Below are 24,972 nucleotides of genomic sequence, written 5' to 3'. Positions count from 1 at the left end.
TTCATATAGTTTTTGTTGAGTTCTCTCACAAACTCTCACAGCCATAAGCCCGGTGCTTTCCTGGCAAGACCGCAAATTTATCAACACCGCATCATTTTGCGTGGTGATGCTTGCCTTCAAGATATAAAGCGTACATGATTGCATTTGTCCAGCTTCCTGGCCCTACCTTTGTTGGAGTTATCCCGCAATCATTGCATTCCAAGAGATGACATTCCGAACACGAAGCTCTTCAAGCACTTTTTGCACTTAATGAGACATACACCACATTTGACGTACATGTAGCTGCTATCAATGCACTGCTGAAGATAATATTATGGACAAGATTCGTACGAGCCGACCGGAGTGGTACGGAACCGGCCCCCAGTGAATCTTTATCGGCCAATATCTTGGCGACCAGAACTCCGATCACTGATCTGAAAAGACCGACGGGCTCCAAAAATTGAACACTTCAGGCCCATGCATTCATTTCAATTATGTCACATCAGCTTCAGTTGCCCAATCCGGTATGGATCTGCAATCGACTTGAACTTTAAACTGCCATAACTTCTTTACCATAGCTTCAATCAACGAGCCGTAAAGACAGGCCGGTAGAGCACTTCAAGGACTATAGTTCTAGATCATAATCTCTCATCTGTGGTCACTGCAAGCATACTATTTTTTGGCATCATTGAGGCATTTGTTGGCCCTTTTAACCTGCATCTGGCATGCATTAATCATTAAGCTTGGCCTGTTATCAAGCCTTGATCACCTCTCACTTAATGTGTAGGCTTCAAAGAAGATTATCTTGCATTTCTCTGCTCTTTTTCTCATCATGGAAGCGGAGCTGCACGACATTCACCCCCTCTGAACCTACAGAGCCTCCGGCCTGTGCCAATAGCACTTCAATCTTCATATGCTATAGGTACCTTAAGCTCTTGCCATCATCAGCCTCACGTAACTGAGAAACATATGAAAAATAAAATAAGGCTTATACCCTATCATCAATGTTCTATCTTAATCATTAGGTAGTTGTCCATCAAAAATCTCTGAACTATCTCTGCTGTATCTTCAAAGCATTCAATCATGGATAACTTGTTTAGTGAACCCTGCTAGACTCAAGTGCTCCAGTTAATGATGCACACGGCTTGACCATTAAGATCTCCTTAAGGAACCCTATCAAGCTCAAGTATGCCTTACTCTATCTGCACACGGAATGGCCGTCAAGTTCTTTACTTCAAGTTCTGTTAGCAGAACCAACTCAATAGATGTGAAGATACTTCCTCAATTATCCATAGAAGTCCACTGGATTCCAGCCATGTGATCTTATTGAACGCATAACCGAAAACTCTTATGACTTAGCATAGATCTAGAAAACAAAATCTTGTACCAAGAAAAGTGCTACAAGAACAGATAACTGGTACTCTTCAAATCTGGAACTTTGCACTTTATTAGCCCCCGGGATCAAACGGGAACCTACTCATCTGTCCCAGTGTGCGCATTCCTTTAAAAAATTTGTACCATCCTCCAGGATTATAGGGAAAATACAAGAATTTCCAATCAATAAAGCATAAACATACATTAACCCACAAATCTTCATGCAAACCTCCTGGATCATATGGCATATAAGTCAATTGCCAAGGACCATGCATATATCTGTCACCTCCTGGGTCAAAGGCTAGCTCAAAATCTCCTACATCGTAGGGTACCATCAGATTCCATATAGCATCAGGTAGCATCACATACTGCCATATCCCCTGTGCAACTGGCTCATCCAATTGTCGATCATCAATCACAGGTAAAAGCATTGGCAGTGCACCTTTACTCTCACTAGTATTGGAATCCCAATCGTGCATATCTGAATACATCAAGTCTCTGGTAAAATCCTCTTCATTAGGCTCAAAATATGCATCTGAAAACAATCCTCTATCTTGTAGAGGCTCAAAATCAAGTAGTGCATCATCTAACAGCTACATAAGTTCATCATCTGCTGAATCTGGACAAACTGGCTCATGCATGATTCTGGATTGATTGGTATCCTTAGCATCTGTATTTGAGAACCCTTCCAAATCTTCATCCAGTAAGCACATAAGGTCTAGGTCCAACACTTGAGAAGGTTCCTCCATCTTGTACATCTTAGGTTGTTGTGAACTAAGATTTCCACATGTGACATGCATACTAAAGACATCTGCTGTAGACTGCTCCTCAAGTCTTTTACCCTCATCCAAATATCTTTGCACTTCTGGAGCACAAAGTTCAGCATGCACATTGAAAATTTCATCTACTGCCATGTCTGTATCATCGGCACAATGAAACCAATCATATTAAACATCAAGAGATTGCACTTCACTATGCACCCCCTCTGAATCAGCATCATCAAGTTCATAATCATTTTGCCATAGTGTGGGTCATGTCTCACAAATTCATGATAGAGGAAAATTTTGCTCCCTCTCTAAATCACCATCATCAAATTTAGGATCAGTCTGCCAGATCGATAGCTCTAGGTCACAGAAGCGTGTCAAAGGAGGAGTCTGCACCCCCTCCGATTCATCATTATCACATTCAGGTTCACTTGTCCAATTTGATACCTGTGCTTCACTAAAACTTGTCAATGAAGGAGTCTGCACCCCCTCTGAATCAAGCGCATACTCTTGCTTAGCCAAGTCCTCAAATTTTGGTACATCCAAATTCGGTAAATCTGGCATACCAAAATCCATGGTCCTGCTACTCTCAACAACATCCCTGCTTTGACCTGTGACATTTGTATCATTAATCAACTCTTTGGCAAAACCTGTACCAGTATCCTCAATCACCACTATGGTAGAATCTGTACCAAAAACATTTTTCTCTAATTCTGGTTCAGTAGCAAAAGTATCAGCTCTAACTGAATCTTCATGCATGTCTACCTGAATATGACTGCACTCATTCACCTGCACATCTTCCTGAGCTTTAGCCAATTCATTGTCTTGATCCCCTGATTTCTTTCCTTCATGTCTGCATGCATAGGCTCTTTGCAAAATTCAGTCTGTGTATCCCGAACTACATCTGTAGATTCTTCGAAAAATTCACCCTGCATATCTTGAAGCTGTAAAGCCTCACCCTCAAAGACTTCTATTTCATGCACAACATCTGCAAAACCCAACTCGTCAGACTCTGACGCTGGCCAACAGGCAGCAATCTTGCAACCCAATAGATGTGTTCGCAGGCGCTTTGGTGAAGCAGCATATGTTAGGCCACAAGATGTAGCCTCTGACAGCTCGGGGGATGATCATGCAGACCACATTCCCAATGAGGTAATGTTTGGGCTCGAGATCGATAAAATGATCGAGACGATCATGGATTCAAAGAGGCTTATCTATGATGATATGAAAAGTGAAGCCGATACGCCATTGTATGATGGAGCATGTGTGTCTAGATTGAAGGTGCACCTGGTTCTTCTCAACATGCAGAAAAAGTTTGGATGGAGTGACACTAGTGTCACAATGCTTTTCAGGTGATCTATTACAATGTGTTTACTTTAATAAAAAACTCTAGATGTATAATGATCGAATAGATTTTTACACAATTGTATCGTATTTTTGTTGTTGTGTAGATTGCTCAAAGAGCACATACTACCACCTGATAAAGTGATGCCAGATTCCAGAGAGGAAGCAAGAAAGATTTTGTGAAACTTGGGGATGGATTACAATTCGACCCACGCTTGTCCCAACAACTGCATTCTTTTCAGAGGGGAATACATAGACATGGAGAAATGTCCGAAATGTGATTCCGAGAGATATCGAGTAGATCTCCACGGAACAAAAATTCCACAAAAGGTTTTGCGACATTTTCCTCTGCTTCCTCGCATCAAGCATTTCTTCGAATGTAAGTCCATGGCCGCCCTAGAATCATGGAATGGGGAGAATAAATCTTCGGATGGTGTGCTATGGATTCCTGCAGATTGCGTAGCCTGGAAACATATAGATGAAACATGGTCGGATTTTTCCAGGGAAGCTCAAAATTTGCGCCTAGGCCTGGCTATGGATGGCATATATCCATTTGGTAAAAGATCAACATCTTACAGTGTATGACCCGTTGTCATCATCAACTACAACATTTTCTCGAGGGGCACCTATGGCTAAGCTTGATTGTGTCGGGACGGTATAAAGGGAAGAATATGGATGTGTATCTTCGTCCACTATTGGAAGAGCTACAACAGTTGTGGATTGGCATAGAAGTGGTGGATATGAGCTGACACACAGGTCGATAAAATGCTTTGATCAGAGGCATTCTAATGTGGACCATGCATGACTATCCCACACTAACACAGTGCTCAGGTGATTTACGCTTAAACTCAAACACTGTAAATATTGGTTTTTCTCAAGCTTATCTATTATCATGTGTATACATGCAGGGCTTCAAGCAAGCGGATACAGAGCATGTGTCACATGTGGACCTATACTGAATGTACGTTGGGCGCCCCATTGAAGAAGCAAATCTACGAAGGTCATCAAGCGTATCTTCCAGAGAATCATGTGTTGCGCGACTTATTTTTGAGAAGAGAGCCACCGACAATGTCTGCACAAGCATGGTTAGAATAGAAGGAGATGTGTGATGACGGTTTGCGCCCAGGGATGAAGAGACTCTCTCTATGGTATGAGTTACCATATTGGCCCCGACTCATGATTAATCACTTGCTCGATCCAATGCACATATTCAAGAATGTGGGTAATCTACTATGGGATCATCTGACCGCAAAGAAAGATACTTTGGAGGCCAGGGTTGACCTTAGAAATGTGGATCGTATGGAGCAATATTGGCCGCAGACAGTATCTCCACTAGCGTAATGCACTCGCTCTGAATGTTTTTTACTAAAGAAGGAAAGCTTATCGGCTTGAAGTCACACGACTGGCATAAAATGTGTCACGTATGTTCATAGTGGGAATTGTGTAACAAATTTGTGTGTGGACTTTAATATCATTGCTGCACGTGTTTTGCAGTTTATTTTACCGGTGGCCATTGAGGGATGTTTGGCTCTTGACGTCCGTAATACAATCTACAAACTTGCAAAGTTGGTGCAATGGATCTCACAAAAGGAGATCAATGTAGACTCCATACCATTTGCCAAACTAAACACTGCGTAGGTTGTGTGCATGTTTGAGAAACAATTTTCTACTACCATGCTAACCATTCAGGTGCATCTTCTTGTTCACATAGTTGATGAGGTGGAAATAGCTGGCACAGTACATTCCATATGGATGTTAATTTTAGAATGTTCCATGAAAACTCTCAAGGGATATGTGCATCAGAAGGCACGTCCAGAGGGTAGCACGACAGATGGTTGGCTGGTATTAGAGTCCCTAGTGTACATTGGAGAGTGGCTAGACAGATTTGATAAATCTCGGGACACACTATGGTGAACCGTAGATGATAAGCGCATATCTGGGATTGTCATGTGCAATCTCGGTGTTAAGAAGAAGATGATGGAAGATCTAGAGGCTAAAATCAACCAATTTTTCATGCTTCACAATCCAGTGATGCAAAAGTGGATTTCACAGTTTGAGGATGCAAAGCAAGAGTGACGAAGGGCACGAATCGAGTGGAGACGTGAAATGGTTCAAGATAATCATGGAGGATCGCAACGCTACTGTAGAGGAGAGTCTGGTTTTCTTGAGGTGGATTCAACTAAGAAATGGACTGATCTAAGAGACACTTTCGTACTACCCGAGCATTGTGAACAAGTAAGTATGTAAATAGTTAACATCCAATTTTAGAAGTTATGTGCTTGGAAGCTCTCATGTAAGTTATGTGGCTCTAGCAGGTGATATTTTATCCTACAAAGTCTGCATCAAACTAGTGGTACGTCATAGAGGTAGCCCCTCGTAGTGCTCTCTCTCTCTCTCTCTCTCTCTCTCTCTCTCTCTCTCTCTCTCTCTCTCTCTCTCTCTCTCTCTCGCTATCTCTCTCTACTTGTCCATGTTTTCTTCTCCATTCATTCAATATTAAGTTTAAATGTTCGTGTGTTTAATGCAGGTATGGATGATGAGCAGTTTCTTTCTTCTTTGTCACCCGAGCAGAGACAGTGGTACGTGGAGAGTGATAGCTCTAGCGCACCATCACGCGTTCCTACTCCGGCCACGTCTCCCTATGTTTCGCAACATCCAACGTACTACGAAGCTTCAGTGTCAACAAGACGATCTTCACACTTGTTTAGGAATCGGAACTCTTGTGTTGGCGGCATTGGTTGTTGTGGGGATGCCGCCGCCGATGCCTCGACACCGCCTCGTATGCGACGAGGCTATTTATCCTCCCCTTCTTTGCCCGCCCCGACACCAGCCATGGCATCACCATCTACACTAGGTTTTGTGCGGATGACGGCCATTCACACCACTAGCTACTCCTCCAGGAGTCACTTCAGTCGACACTCCTCGCTTCGGGGCCCAGACTCTAGTGGATACACTTGACGTCCGTACCCCCGATGACACACCGCTAGAGACCCCTGTCGGGACACCCAGGTTCACGCGTTGATAGACCGCTTCTGGCGTGTACAAAGTAGCGTTTATATGCATGGTCATATGTACAAAAATATGTAAATACATGCATTTGGGAGCTTTGCAAAGTGGTTTCAAGTCTGAACAAAGATGCAACGTGTACACATTGTGGATAGACAGGTTCACATGCTAGCAATCAGACACATGTACATGCCCGTATAGGATATCGAGGCCTTGGATATGGTTTTAGGTGGATTATTTTGGTTTTAGAGAATGTGTTTGAGCTTTCTAGAATGTAAATAATACAAGTGACAAGTATGGGTACTCTCATCCCGCTCGAGAAGTTTGGGACATGCAGTAACTGTTTATTTACGGTACTTGATCTGCGGTGATGCGTGCACTGCCCTAGAAGTGGTCAAAAATAGAATTTGGGGATGTGGAAAAGTTCTTTGGGTATTGAGGATCAAACGTAAAAAATTTGGTGAATTTTGGAGTCCGTTTGAGGTTTTTCCCGTGAAAAATGCCCGTTGGGTGGGTCAAAATTGGCCAAAACTGGGCCAAAAAGGTCAAAAATGGTAAAAAAAAGGTGTGAAATGGCTTCAAATTACCACATCACTCACGGTTCCATGATGGTCTAGGCTGAGGGAGAACTTTTGGGGAGAAATATCAACACTTTCACCTCTCTGTGTGTGGGAGGAAGCAGGGTTCCTACAGGTGGTCTAGTGCAGTCCCGTCGCGTTCGCGTCCTGTTTTCGAGTGTGTGGAGTGAATGAGAGCTTTCTCTCATCAATTTTTCACTTGGGAGAGTCTATGGAAGTTCTGAGGTTTCCATGGATGTGTGTGTGCAAGAGGGAAGAAGGTGCGTCTTCTGCAAGACTACGTGACCCTGTATTGGTGCCATTAGGGTTGGCGCTACTCCAAAGAGTCCAACAGAGTGGCATTTGGTGAAGCTTTTACAATGGTTTGAGAGTGGTCATTTGTGGCTGGAGTTTTTGGGTTTTTGATGGTTTTTCTTGTATATTTTGGTCACCATCAAGCCTGATTTCAAGTGTCGATCACCTTGACTCACCTTGTGGTGTCTGCGGGCAGGCAAGGGCTTGTAGGTCGAGACATTTGGAGTTTGAATTGAGCTTGTGGGTAGAATTTTCAGGGAGCTTTTGAGTGGTGGTGAGTGAGGTGAGGAATTTAAGTAAATACCTTGTGTTGTGTTGAGTTGTCTGGGTGTGTGAGTGTTCGCACGACATCTTTTTCTCCATCAGCGTCACCGGCGAGAGGGCTTGCCTTACTCTGTCGACTTCAGCGTGACATCATCTTGGATGATGAAGGCAAGAAGGTGATCTCGCACATGCGCAGTCTTTGCTCTCAGGTGTTTAAACACTACATACTAAACACCTGGAGTGAAGTACAAAGTGATTTAAAAGACAGAGTCATCAACATGCTTCATGACGAGTTTCCCGTTCCAACACGGGATGACCGCTTCAATGAAGACTTGATGAAAGTTCGAATGCGCGAATACTGCAAGCACAAGCGGTCCGAAGTGCAAAAAGAAATCAAGCATAGGTAGACTAGACCAGATTGGCTGGCCAAAGAAGATTGGAAGAATGCGAAGAAAGCAGCATGAGAGAATCTCGACAAGTGGAAGCAACGAAAGGAGGCAGCCAGAGCGCGAGTAGAGGCAGGGAGCTCGCACCATTTGGGTGGACATCATTTGAGGCCGATTTTGTAAGTGTTTTTTCATTGCTCTTTAGGTTTCATAGCTTAGGGTTTATGGGTTTTTAAATTCTAACATAATGGATTCTTTGTATGTTTTGATAGTGGTCCATGATAGGATGTGACCCCACACCGTACGAGCGCGAGTACGCAAGCAGGAAGGGCTTAAACGTCCTGATGGACAGTTTGAGTTCTTGCGGCGGCATGGTTAGTATTAGGGTTTACTCTTTTCTATTTGTTGTACTGTTTTATAAACGTCGCTTTATGTTTATACTTACAGATAGCTGTCTTATTGTTTGTTTTTGTAGAATCCGACAGATACGCCGCTTGGATGTGATGAGACGTCTGATTAGACAACATTGTCAGGAGTTTTTTGGAGCAAGGGATTGCGCATATGTACATATACATGCATGGTGCATCAAATAAAGGATTGCCCATTTTCCTTAGCCAGGTGGTTACGTGGGGCCCACATGTGTATAGGTAGGACAGTGTGTACATAGTGCATCGATTTTCACTATCACCAGTACCAGTATGTTTTTTCTACAATAAGGAGGAGTTGGTAGCGCGTAAAACTTCTCGAGGAAGCTATCCGCGGGCTGACGACATGAGGTAAGCAGGTGCGTCAGATGGCATCTAGTGGCATCAGGAGGGCGAACGGGGTCAATACTTGCACGTGGAGAAGTACGGACACAACGTGGGTGTTTGCTTGTGAGAATTATGCAGAAAGGTCATCATTAGGACCACTTTTTGGGGCCACTTCACGTGGTGGCGAGATGCATTATTGGAAAAAAGCTGAGTGTCAGGTGTGCGGATGATGAAAAAAGGTGACAACTATGCACTGCGAGGTCAGTTTCTGGCCTGTTCGGGGTCCGTTTGAGGTCATCTAAAAGGCCAAGGGTGCCCAACTAATAAAGCTAAGTGTGGAAACTGAAAAAACACAGAGAAGACCAGAAAAAACGTGGAGAAGAGAGGAGGAACAGCCGCAGGTGTGTTTTTTGGGGTTTTTGGAGCCTGTTTTGGCCGTAAACTGCTCATCCGAGGTCGGCTTTGAGCACTATGACATTGTAGACTGGGGTTTTGGGCCATTCCGGACGCGATGGCGCTGTCCATTTTGCCAAATTCCTCACTCTTTTCCTGCTGTTTTTCTGTGTAAGTTTCTCCTATGAGCGAAGTTTCTGCTCCAGTTTGTGATTGTATCTGGCTTATTTTACCCATATTGTGTGAGCTATTTGCCCCATTGGTGTTGGCACAAGCTCAATTATATCTAAACATCAGAAATTCTCCTCTTTTGAGCTGAGTTTTTTGGGTGTGTGTGTGTGTGTGTGTGTCTGTGTGGAGTGGGCAAGTGGATAGTCTCTCTCCTCTCACTCCAGAGGTGTGTTCCCTGTCTCGGCCAGGTGTGTTGTGTAAGCCGAGTGGTGACCCATAGTGTGTGTGTGTATCTTCCCAAGCGTGTGTGTCGGGTCGTTATAGAGGCACTGTGTGTGTTTTCATCCCGCTCACAACGTCAGTCTAACCGTAGCTAGATAGTATTAGTTTCCTTTTGTCATAGCATATGTATCATGAGACGACTTTTATACGTCTTTTTGAAAACCATGTATATTTTTTCAATAATGACAATGGTGTTGTAACTATTACATTTGAAAAGTTTAACAATCAAGTGATTTTGCCTATGATCTGTACAATTGTCATTGATTTACTTTCATCAATTTACTTTTGGCAGTTTTGTATCTTTATTCTTCAAAAAATACTATGGATGATGCAATTAATGGTTATATTGTCTTGTGGGTGACTTTTTTGGGTCTTTATCTAAGCTTGCACTTTTTTTCAAAGGTGAATCAATTAATGATACATTCAATATGGTTGATGGGTGGCAGGGCATTCAATGCCCTGCCACCATTTTTTTTTCTCTCGGGTGTTGCTATGATTGTCGCTATGATCGTCGCTATATAGCGAAGCGTATAGTGCCGCATATATCGATCGTTATAGCGAAGCTCATAGAGACGTTCCCGTATCAACGTTGTTAGCGACGTCGGGGAGTATAAAAACCTAACGAATTTCCGTCGCTAATAGCGTCACAAGTGCACACAACCTCTTATAGTGTATCGTCATTGTAGACGTGCTTGCTTGATTGGTTTGCATTAATGTAGCATTCTTTTGTAGCCTAATAGGACACTCGTGTACACAATGTGGACCTCCACACTCATAGCATTGAAGAGGTGGTCTCTTGGTAGTGTAATTGATATTTTGGCCTCTTGTAGTAAGAGTAGCTATTTGATAGACATGCTCGACTTGTCCCCAATAGTCCTCAATGTAGTATTGTGGAATTTCTTCAAGTGCATCAATCCCATAGGCAATATTAGGGTGTATATCTTCCTCACAGCCTTCCAAACAAGCAATAGATGACTCACAACCCACTTGATGTGGTGGTTGCGATCCTAGCACTGGAGGTGGTAAGGGTGTTGTTTGAACAACATTTTGGGCCCTAGGGACCATCTGTTGTGGTGTTTGTTCAAGAGGTGGGTCCGACATCAATGCAGGAACTCAACGTGTGTCTATCCATGCTAAGGTTGGTCTATTAGCCATTGCGTGCTTAAATATTGTGCAATCCTTGGCTTGATGACTATACCTCCCATAGGTATTGCAATTCCCATTTAATTTTACTCTAAAAGTAGGGCATTCACTGGTACTATGTGGACCATAACAAATTGAGCACCATAGTTGTTTCCTTCTTGGATACATATAATTGTTGTGTGGAGCACGATTGTCTCTAAGACTCTCTTGAATGGCCTTGGTGAGGGTTGCTAAAGTCATCTCAGATATCTTTGGCTTCTTAGCAATAGGATTTAGGGTCATTGATTGATGCCTCAATGCTTGAGAGCTAGTAGATTTAGGCTCAACAGACACTCTTTCTCCTTGAATCATTAATTATCCTCCATTTGGATTGCATTGGTGGTGATTGTTTCCCAAGTGGTGATACCTCTAATGACTAGGCCATTGTAGATATCCTCATGTCGTAATCCCCTAATGAATCAATCAAGAAATTGGTTATTATTGAAGTGCTTACTTTGATAACAACGAGAATTCAAATGCTTCAAGCGACTAATAAAGAGCCTCATCGACTCTCCTTCCTCTCGTTGGGCTTTCTGGAACTGAGATGCTACACCCCAAAGCACTCCCTCTCGTATGTATTGTTTCAAGAACAGTCTCTTAAGAGTAGGGTAATTTTTTTTTTCTTCCACCCTTAGGGTTCTATACCAATCCTTAGCCTTCCCACTTAAGGTTAGGCTTAAAGAATTACTCTTATCTAGGTCATTATGTTCTCCTATGGAATTGCATATTTGTTCAAACACTTTGATATGCTTTCTCACATCCCCACCTCCACTAATTTGTTGCGTGAGCTTGGCTATTTGTAGTGCCTTACTTCTATGCTCTCTATCAAGTGTGTTGCGCATGTTCTCAGCAATAGATGGACTGATAGCTTGAGCAGATGTTACCAAGTCACCTAAGTGAGCAAGCACCATGGGTGAAGGCGCTCCAGAGACTACATGTGGAGTAAATATTGGCATTGGACTTGGTGTATAGGAAGCCCTTGGGTTTCAAGTTTGGTACGGTGTTGTGCAGATCCTGCAAATCAGTGCTTTCCAAGAGACATCTCGGATAGGAGAGACGTCTTCTCTTGGCATCCATCAAAGCTTCCCAAGCTGGGAAGATCCTGCAAATCAGTGCTTTCCAAGAGACATCTCGGATAGGGAGACGTCTTCTCTTGGCATCCATCAAAAGCAACATAGAGCGTCTTGGCCCTGTCCAAGTTGGACATATCCCATAATCAGTGCATTCCAAGACACAAAGCTCTTCAAGCACTTTATGAAGTGCACCACATTTGGCATACATGCCGACCAAGGCAATTCCAAGCAGGATGTTTTCTTTCAACAACCCTTGACTAACAATATCATCGTGAATTCTTTAGCCCATATCAAGATCTTGTGTAATACCACATACCTTCAAGGTGCAAGCGTACAAGATTGTATTTGGAGAGATGCCCTCTCTCTGCATGTGTTGAAAATAGCCTAGAGCTTCCGATCGTGACCTTGTTGAACATATCAATGCCAAGAGCTCCTTGGCCCTAGGGCATGATATGCCCTAGTTGGACATATCTTTCAATGAGTGCATTCCAAGAGACGACATCTTGGACGGGAAGCTCCTCAAGCACTTTTTGTGATTTATGAAGTGTGCCACATTTGACATACATGTCGACCAAGCACGAACTTTTCTTTCAACAACCCATGGCTAACAATATCAACTTGAATTGTTTTTCCCATATTAGAATCTTGTGTAATGCCACAAGCAAGTGTAGGTGATTGCATTTGGAGAGATGTCCTCTTTCTACATTTGCTGAAAACAACTCTCTCTTTTTCTGAACTTGACCCTGTTGGACATATTCTGTTATCAATGCACTCCATGAGACAACATGCATCTAGAGAGACACCCTCACTTCACATCAGTTGAGAACACACCGACGCATATGTGATTACATCCCCTCGAGTCGCATCTGTTGAAAAATGCCTAGAGATCTTTGGCCTATCCTACAATTATTGAATTCCATGAGACGTCATCCCGACAACACGGAGCTCCTCAAGTGCTTTATGAATTCTTTTACCCATATCAACATATTGCGTAATGCCATATGCCCTCAAGATGCAAGTGTAGGTGATTGCATTTGGAGAGATTCCCTCTCTTTGCATTTGTTGAAAACAACTGAGATCTTCCTGACCCGGACCCTTGTCTTCATGATGGAAGCGTATGTGAATCCATCTAGAGAGACACCCTTGCTTTGCATCTGCCAAAAACAGCCCAGACCTTCTTGGTCAAGCATATGGAGAGACACCCTCGCTTTGCATCCTCCAAAAACAGCCCAAAGCTTTGAGATGCAAGCCGATGTGATTGCATCTAGAGAGATACCCTCGCTTCACATCTACCAAAAACAACCCAGAGACCAGAGCTTCTTGGAAAGGTGTATGGAGAGACACCCTTATTTGGCATCAGTGGAAAACAACCCAAAGCTTCAAGATGCACGTGTATGTGATTGAATTTGGAGAGATGCCCTCGCTTCGCATCCTTCAAAAATAGCCTAGAGCTTCTTGCACTCTCTAAGGTGAACATATCCCACAATCAATGCAGTCCAAGAGATGATATCTGAGACACAAAGTTCCTCAAGCACTTTATGAAGTGCACCACATTTGGTATACATGCCGACCAAGGCAGTGCCAAGCACGATGTTTTCTTTCAACAACCTTTGACTAACAATATCATCGTAAATTCTTTTTCCCATAGTAGCATCTTGTGTAAAACCACATGCCTTCAAGGTGCAAGCGTACATGATTGTATTTGGAGAGATGCTCTCTCTCTCTCTGCATCTATTGAAAACCAGGGCGATTCACTCTATATACAAAATGGGACGCCACCTGCGAGCATACAACTTTGATAAAACCCATATATACAACTCATATTAGGAAATATGACCCCCTTTCTATGCTTATATGACAATCAATGAAGAAAAATATCATACCCCTATCTTACATATAAAATTTAGGTCTCACATGATCTAACTGAGTAAATCTATCCAAAGAGTGTGTAGCATAGTGACTGGCAACATAATAAGGAACCACTTCTATTGATAACTAGATGTACCCTCAATGTGTCTTAGTTTGACTTTCAAATTATGTATCCGATCAACCTGCACATGGCTACTTGTCCAATTTTGACCCATCCAAAGCTAGTATAAATCAACCCTTGACCTGCTCCAAATTAGTCCTTATCTATGACCGGCTTGATGCAAAATTTAATGTGTGACCTAGAAAAAACTTCCCCAAAACTTATCCGAGTTCTAGTGCACACCGGTGACCAATCGTTACAAGTAATCAACCCGGGTCAATTTCCCCCTCCCATAAATATGATACCCCCTCCTTTATTACTAATCTTGGGAGATAAATTATTGGGGGCCTGCCCCTAACTTATACACTTATGTAACTTGTGAAAAACCCCCCCTCCCCTGCACTTATGTGGTGCGGTATGCTTTCCATGGTGAATCCCCTGGGATTGAAAATAGCCCACAATTTCTGACCTTGAGCCTCTTGGACATATCAATGCCAAGAGCTATTTGGCCCTACCCTAGTTGGGCATATCCTGCAATCAGTGCATTCGAAGAGACGACATCCCAAACATGCAGTTCCTTAAGCACTTTCTGTGCTTTATGAAGTGTGCCACATTTGGCATACATGTTAACCAAGGTAGAGACAAGCACAAACTTTTCTTTCAAAAACCCATGGCTAACAATATCCACCCTTATTTTTCATCAGCAGCAGCTGAAAACAGACCAAAGCGTATGTGATTGCATCTGGAGACACCCTTGTTTTGCATCTACTGAAAAACGCCGAGAGCTCTTTGGCCCTGCTCTAGTTGTCAATGCATTGCATGAGATGACATGAAGCTTCTCAAGCAGTTTTTGTGCTTTATGGATTCTTTTTCCCATATCATCCTCTTGTGTAATTGCCTCTCTATGCATTAGCTAAAAACAGCCCACAACATCAATGCATTCCAAGAAATGACATCCCAGACAAAAAGCTCCTCAAGTAATTTTTGTTCTTTATGAAGTGCACCACATCTAGCATACATGTCAACCAAGGCAATGCCAACTTGACTAGATATCATTGTGAATGCTTTTGCCCATATAAGAATCTTGTGTGATGCCACATTCCTTTAAGGTGAAAGCATATGTGATTGTATTTGGAGAGATTACCTCTTCATGCATCTGCTGAAAATAGCCCAGAGATTTCAATCCTAACCCTGTTGAACATATCCTGCAATCAATGCACTCCATGGGTTGCAAACAATGCACTCCATGAGACAACATGTTAACCCTCACGGCTCACGGACACCCCATCACCTACGACGGACGTGTCTTATGTATTTGGTAGAGTCAGGTACCGGGCTTGTCGAACCAATAGGAAAAGGGTAAGAGTGATCGCCGATGAGAGGCACACTCTAATTGGGACATTCAAGGGATTAGTTGGCTAAGCATGGGCGCCCAAGTGTGAATGGGGTGAGCTCATATAAAAGCCAACTAAACCTAAAATTCACTCATTCTCTCATTTGTGCAATAGAAGAGTGCTCTTGCTCCATCTCCATCTCCATCTTCTTCTTCTTCACCTCCTCGTGTGTGTGTATGTGAGAGAGAGAGAGAGAGAGAGAGAGAGAGAGAGAGAGAGAGAGAGAGAGAGAGAGGGAGAGTGTGTGTGCGATCGAGCATTACGAAGGCATGACGGCGGCGAAGCGGTTGAGCGCGGCACGACTGCAGCTTCTTCTTCATCGCGGCGAGGAATCCTCCACGGCAGGAGCATAGAGCGGTGAGTGACACACCATTGCCCTCTTTTGAGCTTGCTAGATTAGTCTTGTTGTGTGATGGGAGCCATTTGTGGCTCGCACACAGTGTATCGGCAAGTCCCTTGCTTCGACAGTGCGGCAAGGAGCGCACATTTTTGGCGCCGTTGCCGGGGAATCGCTCTGCACTAAACCCAAGAGGCACTTTGTGCTTCCCCTATGAGTTGTTTGTAGTAGGAAAGAAGAGGAAGAGGAAGAGGAATGAGTTGTTTTTCTGTAAATTGTTAATTTCTGTGTTGTCGCAAGTTCTTTGATTTCTTCATAATGTTGTGTTTTCTGTTTGCACACAGTCTTTGCACAATTAGTAGTCGTTATCTTGTTTGCAGTGAATGAATAAGTAGGAAGGCAGTTAGCAATTTCTGCTTGTACACAGTCTGCACATAGTTTCTGTCAAGGTTTGCCTGCACACAGTTTTTTGCACACTAAGGTAGTGAGAAAGGAAGTAGGTGGACAGTTAGGTCACTATTAGTAGGCAGTTAATAGATTAGTTAGTAGATTAGTGAGTGACTGGGGGGATCACTAAAATTTTGATCGGGATCGGGATCATTTCCCAAAGCCCAAGCCCAAGCCCAAGCCCAAGCCCAAGCCCAAGCCCAAGCCCAAGCCCAAGCCCAAGCCCAAGCCCAGGCCCAGGCCTCAGTCCTCAGTATTATAATATATACTAGACTCACTCTTATATATATACCCTACCCCCTCAAGAGGGAATGAGAGCATGTGGGGCAAGTCCTCCACTCTCCTCCCTTCTCTTCCCACTTGCACCCTTAGACTTTCTAATTCGGGCCTAGTTCCCTACTAGAAATTGACGGTTTTAGGGATTTCGAGGGCATAAAGTGACCAAACGGAGGGCTGTAAAGCACGGCACGTCCCTCTAACCGAGACGCTTGTTTTGAGCTATCATACATTCTATTCTATAGCTGGGTCAGAAAAAAAGGACCAAAAAATCAAAAAATAAGAAAAGACTTGGGTTGCGAAACACCCAAAATTACTAGGTGAGCAGCCTTTACGGGCCCTCACTGACACTTCTAGGGGAGCCAAGTCATATGAACCTACGCTCTGGACGAGTGTTAGAGCACGAGCATATTGGTAGTGCCTCCATTTACGCGGGCGCCCATTATTCCTCCATCCTAGATTCTGGACCTTCGGCCGGGACTCAAGGTAGCGCGACCCAAGATCCTCATATCGCGTCTAGTGATGCTTCCTCTGACTACGAAGTCATGGAGGGGTATCCTACACCAAACCCTGATAGTTCAAGTCAAGACATGCATGCCATGGGCCTACGGACCGGGTCCAGCGTGTTTAGCCGCTTAAAAGAGACCCTTAGTAGAGCTACTCGCTCCGAACATGCGGTTAATGAAATAAATGAAGGGAGTGGGGAAGTAAATTCGTCATTCATGCCTAAAATGGACCCTATGCTTCTTGAGAGTGTGCATGTGAATGTTCCATCCACTGTACCTCCTGATCCTTTATGACTATCTCCCTCTGAGGTTTTACTACCCGACGGTAGGAGTCTTGCCGAAGTGCAAGAGATCGAACGCTATATGCAAGCAACAAGGGAGAGGGAAATTGAGAACCTACGAGGGCTAGAACAAAGTCGAGCCCTGAAAGCAAAGGCTCCTATGACAACAATCATGCCAGCCGAGCAACCGAGTGCTCCCAAGGTAGAAGTCACGGAGGGGCAAGCTATGAGGAGCAATAATGCTTCCACTTCAAGGGAAACCTCCAGCACGCCAGGCCTAGATGGGATATTCCTAAACGAAAATTGGGAGTATGACCTACAAGCAGAAGCTTTAACTGATCGGTACACAGGACACACCTATCATGTGGGTTGGTTAGATGTTCTAAAATCCACATCGGGTGCTACTAGCATAGATGAGCAACAACAGAAAGTCTGTGATGTCCTCCATAGGATTGTCGAGTTAGAAAGACAGAACACAGGGATCAACATGCCTTCAACAGGCCTAATGAGATTCTTGGATACGGGAAAGGCCAACCAACCAACCCTGTCACAAATGGAGACTCCCTCAGTGAGCCCCATTGATCCTCCATATGTTGTTTCGCCAGGAGCCTCAGTACAATCTGAGCCCACAAGTGGCAGCTTTACCTTTCCAGATCTAGCTCATCTTTCTCTTAATGACACTACGGCTACCATGCATATCCCAATGGTGAGCATGACAAGAAGTACACCATGGATTTCATTTGTTAACACTGCGCCGATGCCTAGTAGCACAGTGCCCCCAACTATACCTACATGTATGTATCGATCATGTGCACCTGTCGTACCTCAGCCTCATGTAGCTCCTACACCTCCGATTATTCCAAGAGCTTACAATCCACAATGGAATTATCCAAGCTCTTATACAAGTGGAGCCATGCCATTTAATAATAACATGCCATATCAGGCACCCCCTATGCCTAGGGCCACGCCTGTAAACTTTGGACCACCGTCTGGTACACCACCATATGAAATTTGGGACCCAAGAGCCGCGCGTATGCCAAGGCCAAGGCCAACTCCCATCTCACATGTGGTTCCAGGAGCACATACACCCATTATACCTGCTCAAATAGGAGATTTGGCAGCATTTGCTCAAACTATCGGTCGCTCTATTGCGGAAAACATGCGTAGTGCAGCTGATAGAGAGCCTAGGAGCAAGGCAGTTCAAGTAGCTAAGCTCACACAGAAATTCAATGAAGACGGAGATGCTAGAAAGCATATGGAAGTCTTTGAACATGTGTGCGATTCCTTGGAAGAGCACAATGAGCTACATAAGTGTAAGGCTTGAGTTTGACCCTAAGCGGAAAGGCTGGAGATTGGTATAGAACCTTAAGAGTAGAAGAAAAAACGATCTACTCTACTCTTAGGAGACTGTTCTTAAAAGAATACATACGAGAGGGAGTACTTTGGGGTGTAGCCTCTCAGCTCCAGAAAGCCCAACGAGAAGAAGGTGAATCCGTGAGAGACTTCATTAGTCGCCTAAAGAATTTGAATTCTCGATGTAATCCAAACGAGCGATTCAACAACAACCAATTGCTTGATAGATTCATTAGGGGACTACGACATGAAAGTATCTATAATGGCCTAGTCATTAGAGGTATCACTACTTGGGAAGCAGTCACCATGAATGCAATCCAATTGGATTATAATTTAATGATTGCAGGAGAAAGAGTGTCTGCCGAGCCGAAGTCTAGTAGCTCGCAAGCATCAGGGCATGAGCCAATGAAGATAAAGCCAATCGTGAAAGAGCAAACGATATCTGAGATGACTTTGGCAGATCTCACGAAGGCCATCCAAGAAAGCCTTAGGGATAATCGTGCTCCACAAAACACTCATATGTATCCAAGAAGGGAGCAACAATGGTGCTCAATTTACTTGGGCCCACATACTACGAGTGAGTGCCCTACTTTCAGAGTAAAGTTTAATGGGACTTGTAACGCGTGTGGTAGGTATGGCCATCAAGCGAAGGATTGCCTAATGCTTAAACGCATCATGGAAAATAGACCGCCTATAGCTTGGGCAGACTCACCTCGAGTTCCTGCATTGATGCCTACCCCACCCATGGAGCAACAGTTTCCATTACAGCACATGGTCCCTAGAACCCAAAATGTGGTCCAAACCACACCGTTGCTACCTCCAGTGCTAGGACCGCAACCCCCTCATCCAAGAGTTACACCTATGAACCAAATAGGTTGCGAGTCATCTAGTACTTTTGTAGATTGCGAAGAAGACATAGACTCTAGTATCACCTATGGAGTCGACATGCTTGAGGAGTGTCCCATGTACTATATGGAAGACCATTGGGGACAAATCAAACCGGCATATCAAGCTACTGCGCTAGCAGCAAGAGGCCAAAACATTAATAGTTTTGCCACGAGACCACCTCTTCAGTGCTACGAATGTGGTGGACCACATCGAGTAGCTGATTGCCCCATTAGAATGCAAAAGAATGTTGCACTAATGCAAACAAGTCAAGGGAGTGCATTGGCAATGCCAATACTCACTTGTAATCATTGTGGCATAGATCATTTGATTGCACAGTGTCCTAACAATCCAAATGCACCTAAAATCACACCATTGAACATAATAGAGATTGTTGATGGGACACCACCAACTATAAACATAGCACCAGTGAATGCACTCACACGGTCGATGCTCCAAAAGAAAAATTACATCCTCGAAGAGAGAGATGCTGCATCCATTGGCCGAGCGAGAAAGAAGAAAACACGAAGAAAGAAATCCCTTAATGCTTCTAGCTCAAAACCTAGTTCAAAGACTAACATAGGGACAGGAGAGGATCCCGTGTATATGAATGACCCTGAGGATGACTCAGATTCGATAGAGACCACGGAGACCAAAACTGTTACTACAAAGGAAAAAGCCAGTGAGGAGGATCACGAGAGGGAAGTACGACGAACACCAAAAGAGTATTCAAAGTTAAACTACCCAGTTGCGAACCCCCAAGATAAGCCACGAGAGACAAAAAATGAGGATTGCAAGAGAAAGATTGGAACCTATCCAAACCCAACAGTTGAAATTGAACGAGTCCAACAACTGAGGGTTTTGGTGGAAGAAACTCAACGAACATTAGAACCTGAACCCAAACACATCCAAATGTCGGACACAGTGTTTCCCACAAAATTTCAACCTCACAAGAACTACAGGCCGTTAGCTATACCCAGTATCATTCGGGAAGAGAGTGAGGGTAGGACATCTAAAAGTGGACACACACCTTTCCTACTAGAGAGAATGTTTGGTGAGGGAATACCTGACCCCCTTGAGGAAGTGGAGATTCCATCTTCACCTACGTCCCACAAGATGCCATTAAATGTTGCCAAATTGATGGATTTCATGTCTTCAGAAGTTAGAACCACCATCATGTCCAAACTATATAAAGACCTCGAGCTAGTCTCAGCTCTTCAAGCCTTCCTCAATGGAGAATTACAGGCCGGATTACCACAGTTTTCACATATGAACAAACCTGACTCGGTAATGAATGATGAGGAACCTTTAGCACCACCATCTGACCTAGCGGGACATGAATCTGTAATTGAAGTACCTGTTAACATGTTGGGGCAATACTTTGAAGGTGATGAATCTAATGCTACTCTGCCAATCACTACTAAAGGATTAACTGTAAAGGGGGTCCTTGACGGTGGTGCGGGAGTCAGCATGGTGACAAAGAGTTGTTGGGAGTCTATGGGGCGACCTCACCTCGAAGCCACAAGCGTAGTGGTAAAAATGGCTAATGGATCTATTGTTACGCCTATTGGAATGCTAAAGGATCTCAGAATCAAGGTCTTGGGACACAAGGTAAGGCAAACTTTCATTGTTATGGATTTTTCCAAGCATCCTATGTCATTTGAGATGATCTTAGGGCGTCCATTCATGAGGGAAGCAAAAATGGTGCATGACTGGTCCAAAAACCACGTCTACTTACAGTTCCAAGACTCTGTCATTCGAGTTGATCTTTTAAGTGGTCGAACGCATCCTCTAGGAAATAAATTCATCATTGATAATCGATCAGACACGACAATTCACTCAGCTCCATTACAGTATTGTTACATGTGTAACGAAGACACGGATATTGGGAAGAACTCTCCTTATATGGATATCCTACCCGGAATGGCTGAGTCAGACAATGTCGATTGGGTACACCTAGCGGCAAATATAGATACATGGGGAGCTAGAGGAACAACCTGGGTAACACTAGATGGGGAAGAGATACCACACATTGCACCAGTAAACATGTTAGGTGTAGCTCATGTAACATCCGATGATAAGAAAGAGGCACACCTACCTGAGAGTGAAACTGATGATTCCTCAAAGGCTTCAGGCCAATACACATCGGAAACGGAATCTCAGGGAGAAATGGATTCAGAACCTGAGGAAACATCCAGTGAGCCAAGTATAGAAACTGAACACTCAAGGTCTAGTACGACCATCTATGGTAATTTATATGAGAGTGAAGAAGATACAAGTGAAGACCTATAAAGCGAGTCGAGTTCAAACATTTACCAAAATCAAGACCTTAACAAGAAACAAAGGTCATATAAGAGACGACGATATCAAGCAAATGTGAGAGCTAGGATAAACAAGGAAAGATCTACTGCAGAATGGCTTAGCTATCTAGGGGCATGTGATGCTCATCGAAAACTAGTAAACAATTGGGGTGAACATCTCCATAGTGTCATGTGGTGCACCCCGCGACCCATTGACCTCGCTCAATTGGAGGTTACAGAGCCAAAATTGAATCGAACTATAAGAAGACGTCAAAACCGAGAGTTAGCACAACAACAAAAGGAGGTAGAACTAAAAGAAAGGTCTCTGTCAGGACAAGAGCCTGCTGATTTACATACGGCTCCTGAACATTTTAAATCTTATACCACGGGGGATCGAAAGGTTGTGTATGCCAAAGCCCAACGAATACCCACCAATGGAAGTAGTGGAGTCTATGATGGTCCAGCGGTAGTTAAAGAGATAGAATTAGCAGAACCAGGTGAGGAGTCTAAACTAGTCTTATTGCTCAAGACCTTACCGAAACTGAAGAGGCTGTACTTAAAGAGCTCCTCAAGGAATACAAGGATATCTTTGCTTGGACATATCATGACATGAAGGGCATTCCACCTTCTGTGGTGCAACATACAATTCCCATGATCAACACTGCTAAACCTGTCCAGCAACGACCCTATCCAATGAATCCTAAGTACGCCAAAATTGTACAAGAGGAGATTGAAAAACTTATCCAATGTGGATTCATATACCCTATTGAGCACTCAGAATGGGTTTCTCCAATAGTCATTGTGCCAAAAAATAATGGGAAACTAAGAGTGTGCGTGGACCTCAAGAAAGTTAATGCAGCCACTAGGAGAGATCATTATCCCTTGCCATATTCAGAACGTGTGCTTGAAAGAGTTGCGGGCAAGGAAGCTTATAGCTTTTTAGATGGGTACTCTGGTTACAATCAAATCACAATTGCATTAGAGGACCAAGCTAAAACTGCTTTTATCACAGAGTTTGGAGTGTTTGCATTTTGTGTTATGGCTTTTGGCTTAACGAATGCCCCTGCTACATTCCAACGATTAATAAACACTGCGTTTAAAGAATTTCTAAGGGAGTTTTGTGAAGCTTTCCTAGACAACCTTTGTGTTTATTCTTCTTGGGAGAAGCATTTGTTATATCTACAAAAAATATTTGAAAGGTGAACGTTTTATCGCATCTCATTGAACCCTTTCAAATTCCAATTTTGGGTTAAGCATGGAGTCATTCTAGGGCATATAGTGTCCAAGAACGGGATATCTACAGATGAGAGTAAGATTAAAGCCATTGACGATTTGCCACCACCTACGAACTATAAAGGAGTTCAAAGATTTATGGGCCATGTTGGTTATTATCGAAGATTTATTTTAAACTTTTCCGAGATAGCGCGTTCATTGTACAATCTTCTTATCGAGTTTCACTGGACGGAAGAATGTCATCAATCTTATGAGTTATTAAAGAAGGCCCTAACAAGTGCTCCAATCCTGCGAACACCCAATTGGAATGTACCTTTTCATGTGCATATTGATGCATCAAATTTTTCTATTGGGTGTGTTTTAACTCAACCAGGAGAACATAAATTGGACTACCCTATTAGCTTTGCAAGTCGCCAATTAAATGATGCCGAGATGAACTACACTACTACAGAGCGCGAAGGTCTAGCTATGATTTACGCAGTAACGAAATTTTGCTATTACCTTCTTGCTACCAAGTTTGTGTTTGATGTTGATCATCAAGCATTGCTATATTTGGTAAACAAGCCGTGTTCCACAGGTCGAATTACACGATGGTTGTTAATTCTTCTTGAGTTTGACTTCACCGTTGTTGTGAGGCCTGGGAGGAAACATGTCATGGCGGATCATTTATCTCGTATCCCTAATGGTGAAGCTCCTACGGGGGTTGATGATGAATTGCCTGATACTCCTTTGTTCATTGTTGAGACAATGCCTGAATGGAGTGAAAATATTGTTAACTTCTTAGTTAATGGTTTTCCACCCAAAGAACTGCGAAAAGATATAGCTCGAAAATTAATCAAGGAATGCGAACCCTATTGCTTACTGGCTGGAACTCTCTATAAGAGAGGAAAAGATGATGTTCTTAGACGCTGTGCCCGCGAGGATGAGTATTTATATATTCTACAAGAGTCACACATGGGCGTAGCTGGTGGTCACTTTTTAGGAAACTTGACTGCCCGAAAGATCTTACAGTCAGGCTATTGGTGGCCCACTCTGTTTAAGGATGCATCACTTTTTGCAAAGGGATGTGATGAATGACAACGCTCCAAGAAGCCACAAAGAAGTGATAGGATGCCTCTACATCCCATCAAGGTAACCCAACCATTTGAAAAGTGGGGCTTAGACTTTGTAGGACCGATTAGTCCGGCTGCACGTAACACGCAATCACGATATATCATTGTCGCTACGGACTATGTAACCAAATGGGCTGAAGCAAAAGCAACACGAAAGGAAAATGCAAAAACAACAGCTAAGTTTCTCTTTGAGAACATTATCACACGTTTTGGATGCCCCTTTGAACTTGTGAGTGACAATGGAACTCATTTTATAAATGAAGTAATAAAAGAACTCACATCAAACTTCATGATATCTCACCACAAGTCTACACCCTATTATCCCCAAGCAAATGGCCAAGCTGAGAGTACCAACAAAACTCTCATCTCCATTTTGACAAAGACAGTCGAGGCTCATCGCACTGATTGGGACCTAAAGGTTACATCAGCTTTATGGGCTTATCGTACTGCGTATAAAGTTGCTATTAATTGCACACCGTTTAAGATGGTATATGTCCAAGAAGCAGTTATGCCATGGGAGTTTGTCATTCCTAGTCTTTGAGTAGCTTCTGAGGAAGGGTGGGATGGTAACCCCTTAGTGGAGCGATTATATATTCTGGAAAGGCTAGATGAAGAAAGGCAATTAGCTGTGCGAAATGCTCTAGTGGAGAAGGATAGGAGAAAGAAGTGGTTTGATAGCCATTTAAAGGATAAAGACATCAAGGTTGGTGATAAAGTTCTTATGTACGGGGTACGTAATGAAAAGAAGAAATTGAAATACGTTGGTAAGGGACCATATCGAGTGTGTGAAATTACTCCGCAAGGTACCATTCGTGTGGAGACTCTAGATGGAGTTGAAACCATTGGATTCCTTAATGGGAGTAAATTCAAAAGATATTATGATCCTCTAACCCAGGAAGAGTTGCAAGCCATCCATCAAAAGAAGGCTGCCAAGGAACAAGCAGAGCTTTAAAAAATCCAAGCAATAGTTGAGGCTCGAGAACGACAACAACGTCTTAGACACCAACGAGAGGCTAATCTGGGAATCACGCAAGCAT

This window comes from Adiantum capillus-veneris, chromosome 8, assembly GCF_014529385.1.
Source record: "Adiantum capillus-veneris isolate H3 chromosome 8, ASM1452938v2, whole genome shotgun sequence".
NCBI classification, from domain to species: Eukaryota; Viridiplantae; Streptophyta; class Polypodiopsida; order Polypodiales; family Pteridaceae; genus Adiantum; species Adiantum capillus-veneris.
The sequence above is the reverse complement of the archived record's forward strand: the minus strand, read 5'-3'. Positions refer to the sequence as shown.